Below are 15296 nucleotides of genomic sequence, written 5' to 3' on the forward strand. Positions count from 1 at the left end.
CCTATGGGGTTAGTCTCTAGATGTGTTCTGCATATGGGGGGCTCCCCCTCTTTGGGTGTCCCCTAGCCCTCCCTTGGGCTACCTAGCTCCCGGTCCTCTGTGACCCCTGCTCCTGGATGATAGAGCCTGTCTCTATCATGGGTACACCCTCTCAGGGGGGGGATGTCCGGAGTCCATGACTGAACTTCCTGCATCCCTCCCCCCCCCCCCTGTCTCTCTCCCTATCCGGGTGCTGGTCTCTTGCCGCCTCCACTGTCGGCGATACCCGCCTCCTACCTTGGTGACTCTCCCTACCCTTGCCGCCAGCCCCCTGTGTGCCGGGGGACTGCCGACTGCCGCCGGCTCCTACCGGCGGCTCTCCTCCCTCCTAGCTTGTCGTCCGCTCGCCGGTCGGCCGCCGGAGTGCCGGCATCTATTGCCGGCAACCCGGTTCCGCTATACATTGTCCCAGTCACCAAACCGGCATCCTCCGACTGCCGGAGCCGCCGCTCCCCTGCCGGCGTGCCGCCGTTGTACCGGCGGCCGCCACCCTGGTATACTCTTGACTTACATATTGTCTGTCTTGATGCCAGAAACTCTGTCGGAGCGACCTCCGGCATGCCGGCGGCTTGCCGGAAACCCCCGGAGGCGTCAAGAATACTTGCACCCCCTTCTTCTAGCTATCATATGATACTGATAGCCCTATACCGCAAACAGATGGACTGTTTCCACTATTAAGATCAATACCTTGGTACTGTTCTGTTAGGGATCATGCTGTCTCTTTGCACTCTTCTAATTCCAGCATGCTGCGTGCATCTTTGCACGGCTGGTTGCCGGAAGCAGTTACCTTAAAAGGAGGCCCTCTAGCCCCTAGTTTGGGACCGAATGATCTCGGTCCCAATCTTACCCTTGGTTTTTTCACGGAATTCCATTGCCCTATGGAACTCTAACGAATACTATCCGGTGCCTTCGGTCTCGGATTATCCAAGGACAAAGCTTACGGTAACCAGCCGGGCGAGATGCATGGAGTATGTTCTCTTTACTATTTCAATCTCTATGCATCACACCCTTCTTTAAGTTAAAATTAATAATTAATATTAACTTAGTTTAAGAGCCATTCTTATGACTCCCCCATACTCATTTTCTCTTTCTTCCACAGGAGGAGCAGATGAAGTGTGACTTCGCCTTCTGCGCTGTGAAACGCCCGCAGTTTTACGGGCATACGGCTTGCAGGACTCACGCCCCTTGTGCCGACAAGAAAGGGGATCTGAAGTTTTGGAATCCACTGAACTGTACGGTATGCCAGGCTCACATGACTGACGCCTTCCATAACCCTCCCTCAGCGGAGGTCAGAGACATTTCTCGTGAAAAGCTACGCAAGTGGGTGCGTGGCTTCCAGAAAAATGCCACCGGCCCTTACCTGGCCACAGAAGAATTGAGGTCCCTCCTGTTCCCTAAGGCCTCCCCTGATTCAGTGGTACCCAAAGACGTGATTCCCATTGTCCAACTTACAGTGGAACCTGATGTTGTCATGGCTCAGTCCATGCATGAGTGTCGCCTGGATTCCGGAGATGACGAACAGATGTCGGATGTCTCGGAAGACACCGAGAAGACGCTTATGGCTCAAGGAGCCGAAGATGACGAAGACAAGGTGGAATACGCCGAGTCGGAGCAAGAGGTCGCTCCTCCGTCCATCCCCCCTCCTACTCCTACACCGACGGAAGTGTCTATTCCGTCTACCTCCTCGACCCCGGATCCCTCTTCTTCCACTCAAGAATTGATTCGACTGATTAGAGCCGTCATGGACGACAGGTTGAAGGAGAATCAGGAGTCCATCAGGTCCATGATAGGATCCAGAGAACCGAAGAGGATTTCGGTTAAGGATCTCCCCGCTTGCTCACATGCCAACCCGTGGAGGTATGCTGAGCATATGGTGATCGCGACCGGCAGGATCTTTGTCAGCGATAAGATCGGCACGGTCCCCTTGGAAGACGTGGAGTTCTTCCCAAACTTTGAGGCCTACCCGGACTGTTACGTCCGTCTGCGCTCTGAACCTGCCTCGAAGGAAGAGACCAAACCGAAGGAAGAGATAGTGTTCGATCTCGCAAAGGCCCAGGCTATGCTAGCCAACACATTCAAGAGTAGGGGCTTTACCTGCTCTAAGCTTCCGGCCCTGAGCAAGAAGCACCCCACTTATGTCGCACCTGAAAGTGCGATTCTTCCATTCCTGGAAAAGGCCTTAGCTGCGTGCCTTAAAGCTGCGGAAGAAGGGAAAGCCTGCCCTGCACTGGAGGAGTGCAGACCCTTCTCCATAGTAACTCCCCCTGACGCTCGAAACTGGAAGGATGTCCAGCATACTTTCGTCGTGGGAAAGCTAGAGCCTGACGTCGCCGGACGTCAGTTTAATGAAGACCTCCCTAAGTTCAACGATCACCTCCTTCGTCGGGAACAAGATACGAAGGAGAGGCTCGCAGCATCCTTATCTCATCAAGTCCAACTTGAAATCATGGCCTGTGACACCAGAGTACCAGACCACTACATGGTACTCTCCAAATCCCACCTGATGACCGTGATGAAGGACTTGTACCACTTCATAAAGGCTCGGAGAGCCTGTCGTGAATTCGTGTTTGCAGGTGCTACCGTGAAACACGAACCCCGGAGGCTGATTTCCTCCAACATCTGGGGTAAACACCTCTTTCCCTCTGACCTCGTGAAGGAAATCACCGACAGAGCCGCCACGGAGAATAGGAACCTTCTCCACAAGTGGGGCATGTCCAAGAAAAGGAAACCCTCTCAGGACGACGGACCTCAACCTAAGAGGAAATCCCAAAAACAGAAACCCCAGCAACGTCAACAAAGACGTCAGTTTCCGGGACCCGCTACCTCCCAAGTGGTTGCCCAACCACAACAGACCTTTCAATTGGTCCCCCAACCGGTGTTGTCACAGTCACCGGTCTTCACCCCTGCTTTCGAGCAACAGTCAACTACCTTTCGTCCCAAAGGTAGAGGCTCATACAAGGGTGCAAGCAAAGACGCCTCTCGCCGTCCCTCCAGAGGCAGAGGAGGAAAGGGAGCTAGCGGCCGAGGCAGCAAGCCCTCGGGACACCAGAAGCAATGAAGTGCTTCCGGTGGGAGGAAGACTCCGCCAATTCCAGGATCGTTGGACCTTCGATCCCTGGGCACACAGCATCGTCAAGAAGGGTCTAGGCTGAAGTTGGACTCAACCACCCCCAACCTTCCAGCAATTCTTCCAACAATCAACCCCCCTTCTGGAAGAATATGTCCTAGATCTCTTGAACAAGAAGGTGATAAGGAAGGTAAAGTCCACCAGGTTCCAAGGGAGACTGTTTTGTGTCCCCAAGAAAGACTCCGACAAACTCAGAGTCATTCTGGACTTATCCCCCCTCAACAAGTTCATAGCGAACGACAAGTTCAAGATGCTGACTCTTCAACAGATAAGGACCCTTCTGCCTCGAGGTTCCTACACGGTCTCCATAGACCTGGCGGATGCCTACTGGCACGTTCCAATGAACCATCACGCTTCCTCCTACCTAGGATTTCGACTCCAAAGGAAAAGCTACGCCTTCCGGGCCATGCCCTTCGGCCTCAACGTGGCCCCTCGGATCTTCACAAAGCTGGCGGACGCCATAGTACAACAGCTCCGCCTCCGAAACGTCCAGGTGATGGCCTACCTCGACGACTGGCTAGTCTGGGCTCCATCGCCCGAAGATTGTGTAAAATCTTGCAACAAAGTCACCCAGTACCTAGAACACCTGGGATTCAAGATCAACGAGAAGAAATCTCGCCTCTCTCCAGCTCAGAAGTTCCAGTGGTTGGGAATCCACTGGAACCTTCAGTCACACCGCCTTTCCATCCCCCAGAAGAAAAGGAAGGAAATAGCAGGGTCTGTCAAGCGACTGCTGAAATCCAAACGCATTTCAAGACGCCAGCAGGAACGAGTTCTAGGCTCTCTGCAGTTCGCCTCAGTAACAAACCCAGTGCTTCGCGCACAGCTAAAGGATGCCGCGGGAGTCTGGAGACGTTCGGCATCCATCGCTCGAAGAGACCTCAAGAGACTGCTTCCAAACAGACTGCGACTTCTTCTAAAGCCGTGGTCAGAAGCAAAGGCCCTGAAAAGGTCCATTCCTCTCCAACACCCTCCTCCATCACTCAACATCCACACGGACGCTTCGCTGGAGGGTTGGGGAGGTCACTCCCACCAAAAACAGGCTCAAGGCACCTGGTCTCCCCTGTTCAAGACGTTCCACATAAACATCTTGGAGGCCATGGCGGTCCTTCTAACCCTAAAGAAGTTATCCCCGCCGCCCTCGATCCACATCCGTCTAACCCTAGACAACTCGGTGGTAGTTCGTTGTCTCAATCGCCAAGGCTCAAGATCGCCCCAGATAAATCAGGTGCTTCTCCCAATCTTCCGTCTGGCAGAGAAGAAGAAGTGGCACTTGTCTGCAGTTCACCTACAAGGATTCCGCAACGTGACAGCGGATGCTCTATCTCGGACAAACCCGATAGAGTCGGAATGGTCTCTAGACGCAAGATCGTTCTCCTTCATCTCTCACCAAGTCCCAGAACTTCAGATAGATCTCTTTGCAACGAGCGACAACAATCAACTTCCTCGGTATGTGGCCCCGTACGAGGACCCCAAAGCAGAAGCAGTGGATGCCATGTCACTGGATTGGAACAGATGGTCCAAGATCTACCTGTTCCCCCCCACCAACCTTCTGTTGAAAGTCCTCTCCAAACTGAGAACCTTCAAAGGGACAGCGGCCCTAGTGGCTCCCAAGTGGCCTCGGAGCAACTGGTACCCCCTGGTCCTGGAGCTGCAGCCCAAGCTGATCCCTCTCCCGGGCCCAGTTCTCTCTCAACAAGTACAGAAGTCGACTGTCTTCGCTTCATCATCGAAAATCAAGGACCTTCATCTCATGATTTTCTCTCCCTAGCCGCAAAGAAGAGGTTTGGGATCTCGAAGAAAAGTCTGGACTTCCTAGAGGAATACAAGACCGAATCCACAAGACGGCAATATGAATCATCCTGGAAGAAATGGGTCTCCTTCGTCAAGACAAAAAATCCTAAAGAAATCACGATTGATTTCTGCATGTCCTTCTTTATTCACCTTCATGGACAGGGATTAGCAGCCAATACGATATCAACCTGCAAATCGGCCTTGACCAGACCAATTCTATATGCTTTCCAAATTGATCTGTCCAGCGACATCTTCAACAAACTGCCGAAAGCATGTGCTCGCCTACGCCCAGCACCCCCACCGAAACCGATCTCCTGGTCACTAGACAAGGTGCTCCATTTCGCCTCCAACTTGGACAATGATTCCTGCCCTCTCAAGGATCTGACTCAGAAAGTTATATTTCTCTTTGCTCTCGCTTCAGGAGCTCGAGTCAGCGAAATAGTGGCTTTATCAAGAGAGGATGGACACATCCTGTTTACCGATACAGGTGAAGTTACCCTCTCCCCTGATCTGACGTTTCTCGCCAAAAATGAATTACCCACCAAAAGATGGGGCCCTTGGAGAATATGCCCCCTGAAGGAGGATGCCTCTCTATGTCCAGTAGAGAGCCTCAAGGTCTATCTTCGCAGAACTTCAAACTTTGGTGGAGGCCAACTCTTCAAAGGAGAAACATCGGGCAGCGACCTGTCACTGAAACAATTAAGAGCGAAAATCACCTACTTCATTCGCAGAGCGGATCCTAACAGTACACCCGCTGGTCATGATCCTAGAAAAGTGGCATCATCTCTGAATTTCTTTCAGAGTATGGACTTTGAAAGCCTTAAAAACTTCACGGGTTGGAAGTCCTCGCGAGTTTTCTTTAAACATTATGCGAAACAAGTGCACGAAGTCAAACATTTTGTGGTAGCCGCAGGTAGTGTTATGAAACCTGCACCTAACTCTGCGTAGAACAGTGAGTTACTTGGGACTCTAACTCTTCGGGTGCCTATGTTGACCCTCGAGCGATTCATAGTGATGTCGAAAACACTTAGTGCTTTTATAACTGTTCTTATCCCAGGTGAAATGTCATAGTTGTCACACAAGTGCCGCATGCCCTGAGCATGACGTGTTTTTTAATCAAAGACTTGCGTTCCTCGAGAACGAGTGCCTACTAATAAACTTGAAATTCCTTTTCAGATTCAAGAGCAAGTCTTTATTACTATGTACATTATAATTACTGTAAATGAACTTTACTTATTGCTGTAAATTATTTAATTTCTGCATTTGTGAAATAAAATTTCTATTTTATTACCTGTGCGTCTCAATCAGCTCCTACTTACTATGAAATACATGCCTGTCATAGTTTTATTATTCCCCCTTTTCCTTATGGTTATGAAGAAATTAAGATGCTAACTCTTAATTTATATTCACTCTGATTATGTAAGGTTCCAACACGAATACTTACTTTTATTACCCGGGAGATGAACCATCACTCTCAATACACAGTGCCCAACCACCACTGGTCAAATTTTCAGAATGTTTCTATACAAATACCAAACATTCGGCTTCATCTCCAAGTTCTTCAAGTTCTTCTATCAGGATGAATAGCCCTTCAATACCACTTTGACGTCGGCATGGCCCATGGGAACTTCACTGCCAAGGGGGGCAGGATGCTTCTTCCCTATGGTCCCTTATTAAAGATTGCTATGCTGTTTTGTCAATGCCTTGGCACTTACTATTAGGGGAAAATCTACCACGATACATTGATTCTCTGGTATTCTTCCATCAGGACGCCATGGCTTGAGCCCAAAAAACGGATTTTGAGCGAAGCGAAAAATCTATTTTTGGGTGAGATAGCCATGGCGTCCTGATGGACCCTCCCTGCTACTTCGTCCAGTTTTAGATCCCACCCTGTTCTACTGTATCATGGTGTTGGGCAAGCAACTGGCTTCAGGATGAAGACGGGCGTGACGTCATTTGAGCAATGGCGCCCGTTTGTTTACGTCTCGAGTATCAGTAGTAGCCACGAGTGAGATTGGCTGTGGAGCGGCTCCCAGCTATTCTCAACCCTTACACACCGAAGCATTAACTCTGTTCGGGGTGAAGATACCTATGTGGCGCGTTTAGACATGCGTCCCCTGTTGATATACGATGTCTTAAAGGGAAACCTTTGGGATACTCGCTCCAGAAGTTAGAATTCTGTGATAACCTGTGGTTAAATTCTCTGGGAATATCTTAGTAGTTTTATACCCAAGGAAGCTACCAAAAAGGAACCTTCCATCAGGACGCCATGGCTATCTCACCCAAAAATAGATTTTTCGCTTCGCTCAAAATCCGTTATATAATCATCATCATCTCCTACACCTATTGACGCAAAACACCTCGGTTAGATTTTGTCAGTCGACTCTATCTTTAGCTTTTAATTCATTGATTCTCCATTCATCATCTCCTTCACGCTTCATAATCCTCAGCCATGTAGGTCTAGGTCATCCAACTCTTTTAGTGCCTTGTGCAGCCCAGCTGAACGGTATGTGAACTAATCTCTTTTGGGGAGTGAGAAGAGCATGCCCAAACCATCTCCATCTACCCACATCATGATCTCATCCACATATGGCACTCGAGTAAGCTCTCTTATAGTTTCATTACTAATCCTGGCCTGCCATTTAACTCCCAATATCCTTCTCAGGGCTTTGTTCTCGAATCTACTAAATCTATAGGAGATTGTTTCATTGTCATAAAGAGACCCGTGTCTACAGAGTAACACCGATCTCACTAAGCTGATATATAGTTGGATTATTTAATGTAATTTCATGCGATTTAATTTCCAAATTTCACTTAATCTAGCCATTGTCTGATTTGTTTTTTTCATTCTTTCACTAAACTCTAATTCTAAAGTTCCTGTATTGGAGATCATAGTTCCTAAAGACTTAAATGATTCTACCTCATTAATCCTTTCTCCTTCCAAAAATATTTCATCTTCTATTGCATACTATATTTTCAGCATCTCTGTCTTTCTTCTATTTATCTTTAGCCCAACCTCGTGTGATATTTCATCCATTCTGGTAAGCAAGCATTGCAAATCCCGTGATGTTCTGCCAACAAGGACAGTATCATCAGCATATTCTAGGTCTGCTAAATTCCTATCACCAATCCAGTCCAATCCTTCACCACCATCTCCGACTGTTCTGCACATTACAAAATCCATGATGAGGATAAACAACATAGGTGACAACACATTCCCTTGGAGTACTCCGCTATTCATTGGAAATTCATTTGATAAGACTCCACTAGCATTAACTTTACACTTGCTATGCTCATGAACAGACTTAATCAAATTTACATATTTAAAAGGAATTCCACAATAGCGTAGGACTCTCCATAAAATTGGCCGGTACACACTATCAAAGGCTTTTTCATAGTTCACAAATGCCATCAAAAGTGGATTTCTACATTCTACACATTGCTGTACATCATGTCTCAATATGAAAATTTGGTTAGTGCAACTTCTACCTTTTCTAAATCCTGCTTGTTCATCTCTCAGCTTTTCATCAATCTTTCTCTCCAGTCTCTTTAGAATAAGCATACTATATATTTTCATAACAACTAATGTAAGTGTTATGCCTCTGTAATTATTGCAATCATTCAGGTCTCCTTTTTTTGCCATTTTCACTAACACTATTAACTCCCATTCATCAGGTTTTCCTCTTCATGCCACATACTACAAAATTAAATTTTAGATGAGTATATTTATAAACAACGAAGGACTTCATAAACTCAGGAAGGGTGTCCTGGAACTTGAGAAGTTTGCCAATATCTAATGGAGTTTTCAATATAAACATAAAGATACAAAGTACTCTGGGTTGTGGTGAGCTTTTGTCAGAAAAAAACATAATTTATATATGGTAATGATACATAGACCTAAATTAGTTTTTTAGAAACCTCAAGATATCTAAAATTAGGCTTATAAATCATCATTTAAATTTAGTAGTAAATCTGTCAAAAAGATGTGAAAGGTAACAGTTGTTTATAAAATGTTTTTTAAAATGAAATCTCTTCATGAAAGTTATGTCAATTTGAACACAAAGAATATGCTAAAAAAAATTTTTGAATAGAATTATCATTTAAGAATAACAAGAATCCTCTATAAAATGGTCATACATGTAAAATAGAGCTCCCTGCTCTAGAAAGGCACAGTGTAGGCAGGTCATCTTGCAGGAGATATACATTTTTTAGGTGCTCAATGGAGACCTAGTCTTCTTTGCCATGAATATTAATTAAGAAAGCCTTCAGTGTGCGACAGATCACGAGGAAAGGGTCCGTGTAAGAAGGCGTTAGCAGTAGCTTGCTAGCGTCGTTCCACAGGAAAACGTGTGCTGCCTCATGCAAATATGTTGATATGTGTTGCTCTGCTGGAAGTTTGTAAGTCTGGCATCGTGGATGAAATTTTCACACAACATGACGTAGGCGCTGGAGATTGTCGGAGGAGGTTGCATAGGGGGAAAAAACAGCCATATACCATTTCAGCTGCTGAGTTGGACTCAGGGAAGCTGAGTAGACCACTTAAATCATTACATCAGGACATCAAAGCTGTTTTGAGGGTACGATGAAATCGTTTAATCATTCTATTGGCTGCAGGGTTGTAGGCGTATGTCTGATGTAGAGTGATGCCCAGGAGATTCGCTAATGATGTCCACAATTAAGAGGTAAAAGTGGTACCCCTCTCAGAAGTAATATGTTCAGGAAACCCAAATCTTGCTATTAACCCTGAGAGTAAGACGGATGTACATGATGCGAACGTTGTAGTTGGTATGGGGATGGCTTCAGGCCAACGAGTGGGGCGGTAAATGACGGTAAACAGGTAATAATGTCCTTGTGAAGGGGGTAGGAGACATACTACACCGACGAGAATGTGGGCGAAACAACATTGAGGTTGAGGGAAGGTACCCAATCCTGAATACGTGAATAGATGTACTTTTGAAGTTTGGCGTAAAGTACAAGTTTGGACCCAATCCTTAGCATCCTTAGAAATACTGTGCTAAATGAACTTCGTCTTTAGTAGATGTGCAGTAGATCAGCGTGATGGATGTGAAAGGCCAAGAATGAAATTAAACACCTATTGGCACATGGGAGCAGGTATCCATGGCCGTGGTCTACCAGTATTGACGTTACAGAGGAGGGTGGCATTGGAGTCTGCGAGAGCAATGTCTTCCCAATGGAGGGATGTGTAGGATGTCTTGCATGCTTGGTACTCGGGATCTTTTCGTGGGGCTTCAGTCAAGGCATTGTAATCCAATTCCAGACTAATGGCGGCCCATGTGTTTCTTGACAGGTCATCAGCAACAGGATTCATTTTCCCAGGGACATGTTGAACAGTGCAATTGTATTTAGACACGGCAGAGAGATGTTGGCATTAACAGGCGGGCCAAGCGTTGACTATGAAGGCATGCACCAGAGGCATGTGGTCCGTGCAAATAATGAAGGGCGTACCTTCTAAAAAGTAGGAAAGTGACGAACACCCAAATGCACACAAGCAATATTGCAGTCGAAGGTAGAGTAGCCAGATTCCGCCTTGGACAGTTTCTACTGAAGAAGGCCAATGGGCCGGGCGAGCCGTTAACAACATGTTCGAGTACTGCACCAGTAGTCATGTCGCTGACATTGGTAGAAAGAAAGAGAGGGGCATGTGGCACGGGAAAACCGAGAGCAGCAGCGGTTGATGGGCATTCTTTGCTTTGCAGAAGACCAATTCTTGAAGGCGACCCCAATTAAGGTTTTTTGGCTTGCCCTTGAGGGAGGCGTAGAGTGGGGCAAGAGTGGCGGCGATGACTAGCAGGAACCAGTGATAATAGTTGATCATACCCAAAAATTCTTGCAGTGCTTTAACGGTCGAGGGCATGGGGAAGTTCTGAATGGCTGTTACCTTTACAGGGAGGAGGTGGACTCCTTCAGGAGTGATGCGGTGCTCTAAGACTTATACTTCATTGGTGCAAAGGCACAGTTGTTGTACCAGACTACAAGGCCATTCTTTTATAGGCAGTCGAGAACGATGCATAGGTGACAGAGGTGTTCCTCTTTGAAGGAAGAGAACACAAGTATGTTGTCCACTTAACTTACACAAAATGGGAGGTCCCCTAATATGCCATCCATGAGGCGTTGAAAAGTAGCCCCAGCATTACGAAGGACAAAAATGGAGTAATTGAAAGTGTATGTACCAAAGGAGCAGGTAATGAAAGTCCTGGCGATGTCTTCTGGGTTCATGGGTACTTGATAATAACTCATCAAGAGGTCGAACGTGGAGAAAATATTCACTTTGTGTAAGTAGGAGGTAACATCTGCGGTGTTTGGGAGAGGTTAGTGATCCAGTTCTATCTGCATGTTTAGACGCCTGTAATCCCCACAAGGGTGAAGAGAGCCGTCTTTCTTCAGGACAATGTGTATGGGCCGCGACCATGAGGTTGAGGCCTTTTAACAAAGGCTCATTTATTCTATCTTGGCGAGCGTTTGTTTAGCAGAAATTTCACGTTCAGTCCACATATTTTGAAACGCGTAATGTAACATCCCTTAAATACGATGGGCATTTACCGATAACACCATGTAACAATTTTTTACAAAAGTTTTGTTTATATTAATTTTTATACTGTTTATTAATATATTTTTTCCGGCCATTCCAAAAATGTAATTATTTTTTCTGTATCATCGACCGTTACAAAAATACGAGGTGTGTTAGAAAAGTAACCGGCCTTATTTCTTAGGGAAAATCTGATTTGAATCAAGCGCGCTTGCATGAGCCGACCTTGAACCTTCATGCGCATGCGTGATTTTTTCCCGCCTGTCGGTACAGTCAGTTATTGGCAAGCAGCATTGGCGTGAGGTAGTGTGTTGTGCTCTCGATAGTTTTTCATTGCAAGGAAAATGACGGAACAACTGGAGCAGCGCTAATGAGTCAAATTTTGTTTCAGGTCTATTTCTGATATCTTTACTTAGTATGATGGCTACTAGAGGATGTAAAAATTCTCCAGATACATTTTGCTGTGTGTGTGGATATTATATTGGAAAAAAACAAGTATTACATAAAATTGTGAAAGGTGCCAAATTGTGGATAGCGTACAGACTCTATTTCGGAATGCCCATGGGTGATCAGGACAAGCCATGGGCCCCTCATGTGATATGTGGAAGCTGCCGTTCTACTCTAGAAGGATGGCTAAGAGGTACAGGAAGAGCAATGCCTTTTGCCATTCCTAGAGTATGGAGAGAACCGAAGAACCATCACGATGACTGTTTTTTTTTTGCACGGTTGATGTGACAAAGTACAGAAAAGTGAAAGGAAGACAAGCTCTTCATTATCCAGACATACCATCATCTAGAGCACCTGTCCCACATGATGACTGCTTACCAGTACCACAGCCACCAGAAAATGTAAGTATTGTTATCATATTCTCCAAAAAGTTTTCATTTAATTAATTTGAGTATTTACTCTGCATTAATTTTCCTAAGTACTAATTTTATTCAAGTCTTTGTTGAAGTTGCTATATGTGCTTATTTCTTTCTTTCCAGGTAGATGATGGAATGGATATTTCATCTGAAGGGTCAGCAAGTAGCAACAACCAAGAAATGGAAGAAGTTTTCGTACCAAGAATGACTTTGGAGCCTCATTTTCCAAATCAGAGTGAACTAGATGATTTAATTAGGGACTTAGGTCTTACTAAGTCAGGAGCTGAACTTCTTTCATCAAGGTTGAAGGAATGGAATCTACTAGGACAAGACTGCAGGATAACTGGGTACAGGAAACGACATGAAGAATTTGAAATTTACTATGACATTAGTGATGATCTGTGTTATTGTAAGGATGTAACTGGTTTGTTTACTGCTCTTGGACTCAAGCATGATCCTACACATTGGCGGCTGTTTATTGATAGCTCAACACGAAGTCTCAAAGCAGTATTACTCCACAATGGAAACAAATATCCATCTTTGCCTCTTGCACACTCAGTACAAAAGAAAGAAAACTATGAAAATGTCAGACAGCTTCTTAATAAAATAAATTATGATGAATTCAAATGGAATGTTTGTGGGGATTTCAAGATGCTCGCATTTTTGCTTAGTTTGCAAGGGGGATACACAAAGTATTCATGTTTCCTTTGCTTATGGGACAGCAGAGCTGATGATGATCATTTTAAGAAAGTTCATTGGCCCCCACGAATGGAACTGCAGCCGGGAATGTTAAATGTTCACAGAGAGCCCTTAGTAGATTCCAACAAAGTTTTATTGCCCCCACTTCACATTAAACTAGGATTGATTAAACAGTTTGTGAAAGCCTTGGATTTTGGAGGAGAAGCTTTTCAGGAAATTCGCCTTATGTTTCCAAAACTATCTGAGGCTAAGATAAAGGGTGGTATATTCGTTGGACCCCAGGTAAACACAATGTTGAAGTCGGAGAAACTGGAAAAGCGATGACAAAAATTGAAAAAGAAGCCTGGTGTGCATTTCGTGATGTAGTCCATGGATTCCTAGGAAATAACAAAGATCCTAATTACAAACAACTGGTAGCAAAACTTATTGAGAACTTCAGGAAGCTTGGTTGTCGTATGTCCTTGAAAATTAATTTTTTGCATTCTCACCTTGATTTCTTCCCAGAAAATTTGGGTGATGTCAGTGAAGAGCAGGGTGAAAGATTTCACCAGGACATAGCAACTATGGAAAGAAGATATCAAGGACGATGGAATACTGCTATGATGGGAGATTACATATGGTCTCTAATGAGAGAAGATGAAAATATGCACTCTAGAAAATCTCGATCGTCCAAGCACTTCTGATCATAAAAGAGGAGTCATCAAAGTATTTACAATGCAGAGCTGTATAATGTCTTTTGTTCTAATATTGTACTGCCTATATAATTTTCAATATATGAAAAAAATAATAAATGTTCTTTAATTATCCTTAAAAGAGGGAAAGAGAAATTGCATACATAACAAGAAAATATTGAATTTAGAATAAGTTAAAAACTATCGATGTTACAGCAAAACTAATGTGATTTTTAAGTTCAGTAGCACAAAATACATATATAAACATCAAAAAATACATATAAACAAAACATGATTGGTGGGAATGACCGAGTTAGTCAACACTGTGCATGGGCTCCAATCTCCATGCGCACTGGAGTTTATGTTAAGCCAAATACACATACGAGAGCAGAACAGTGTTACAAATATGAACGTATCGAGGTATCAAAATGTTGAAGACACAACGATAGCACGTCAGGAAATTGGCTTCATTGCGTTCCACTGCGATCGCCGATCAGTATCATCAGTCTGTCTGTGTTGCTTACCGACGATGGCCAACGTACGCTCCATACATTTACATACACTACTTGATACAGATGAAAAGAAATAAAATATGGTGGCAGTCAAGGTTATACAGTAGAAGAGTAGAGAATTGGTTGAGAATTACTGGCTTATATGAGGTTCTACAATTTCGCAAAATTTAGGAAATGACAGAGAAAACTGAAGTTTCAGGGAAAGAAACTCGAATATAAGAAATTTGGAGATAATTTGTATTTTTCCTTGCATACAAACCTGGAGCTATTTATAGGGGTTATTACTTTTGGTGAAGCTGAAAGACTAGCAAAGACAATTTTAGTAAGGGATAACTAACCCCCATTTGCTAGTTAGCGGGTGAGGGGTGGGGTATACCGGCTACCCCGCTCACTCACGCCAGTCGGCTGAATAACCACTTTTGCTCTCTGGTAGGACTTCTTGGGGGACAGGGGGCCTGGCCAATTTGTATAAATAGCTCCAGGTTTGTATGCTAGGAAAAATACATAATATCTCCAAATCTATTTGTTCCGGCGCAAGTACAAACCCTTCGTTATTTATTGGGGTGACTTACTCTTAGGAGGGGAGAAGTCCTACCAACTGGCCTTGGTTATGACCCGGAGTTCTCACTATTTTGATCTATGATCGAAATAGCAGGAACCCTACCCTCGCTAAAATCAAATGTCGCTACAAAGTATCGCACTGACAGCAGCCTGCAGAAGCTTGTGTGAGAGAGACTAGTGGCTTGCTTTACGTAGGAACTCGAGTACAAGCCTAGAGTTCTAAGACTTACCGAATACCCTTCCTCAAGAGGTATTGGAGATGTAACAAAGTATTATGTAAAATACTCAGGATACGAGGTCAGCTATGCTCTGGTCTTGCGGTGCTGTTTTCCCCAGGGAGGAAGAAGGTGAAAGGAAGAAAGGAGTCACACATTCTTTCTCATTCACTCCAGACTAACCCGTGTAACCTCATCCATCAATCCTCAGATATCTGTTCATCAAGGAGCTTGAGGCATTTAGACCACCTGTTGTGCAGCCACCAGA

The 15296-nt window shown here is 45.0% G+C and overlaps 1 pseudogene; it reads left to right on the forward strand.

The window, feature by feature from the left end:
* The first annotated feature begins 11982 nt into the window (after window positions 1–11982).
* On the forward strand, window positions 11983–14012 carry LOC137651950 (uncharacterized; annotated as a pseudogene).
* The last annotated feature ends 1284 nt before the right edge of the window (window positions 14013–15296 follow it).

This window comes from Palaemon carinicauda, chromosome 13, assembly GCF_036898095.1.
Source record: "Palaemon carinicauda isolate YSFRI2023 chromosome 13, ASM3689809v2, whole genome shotgun sequence".
In the NCBI taxonomy this organism is placed as follows: Eukaryota; Metazoa; Arthropoda; class Malacostraca; order Decapoda; family Palaemonidae; genus Palaemon; species Palaemon carinicauda.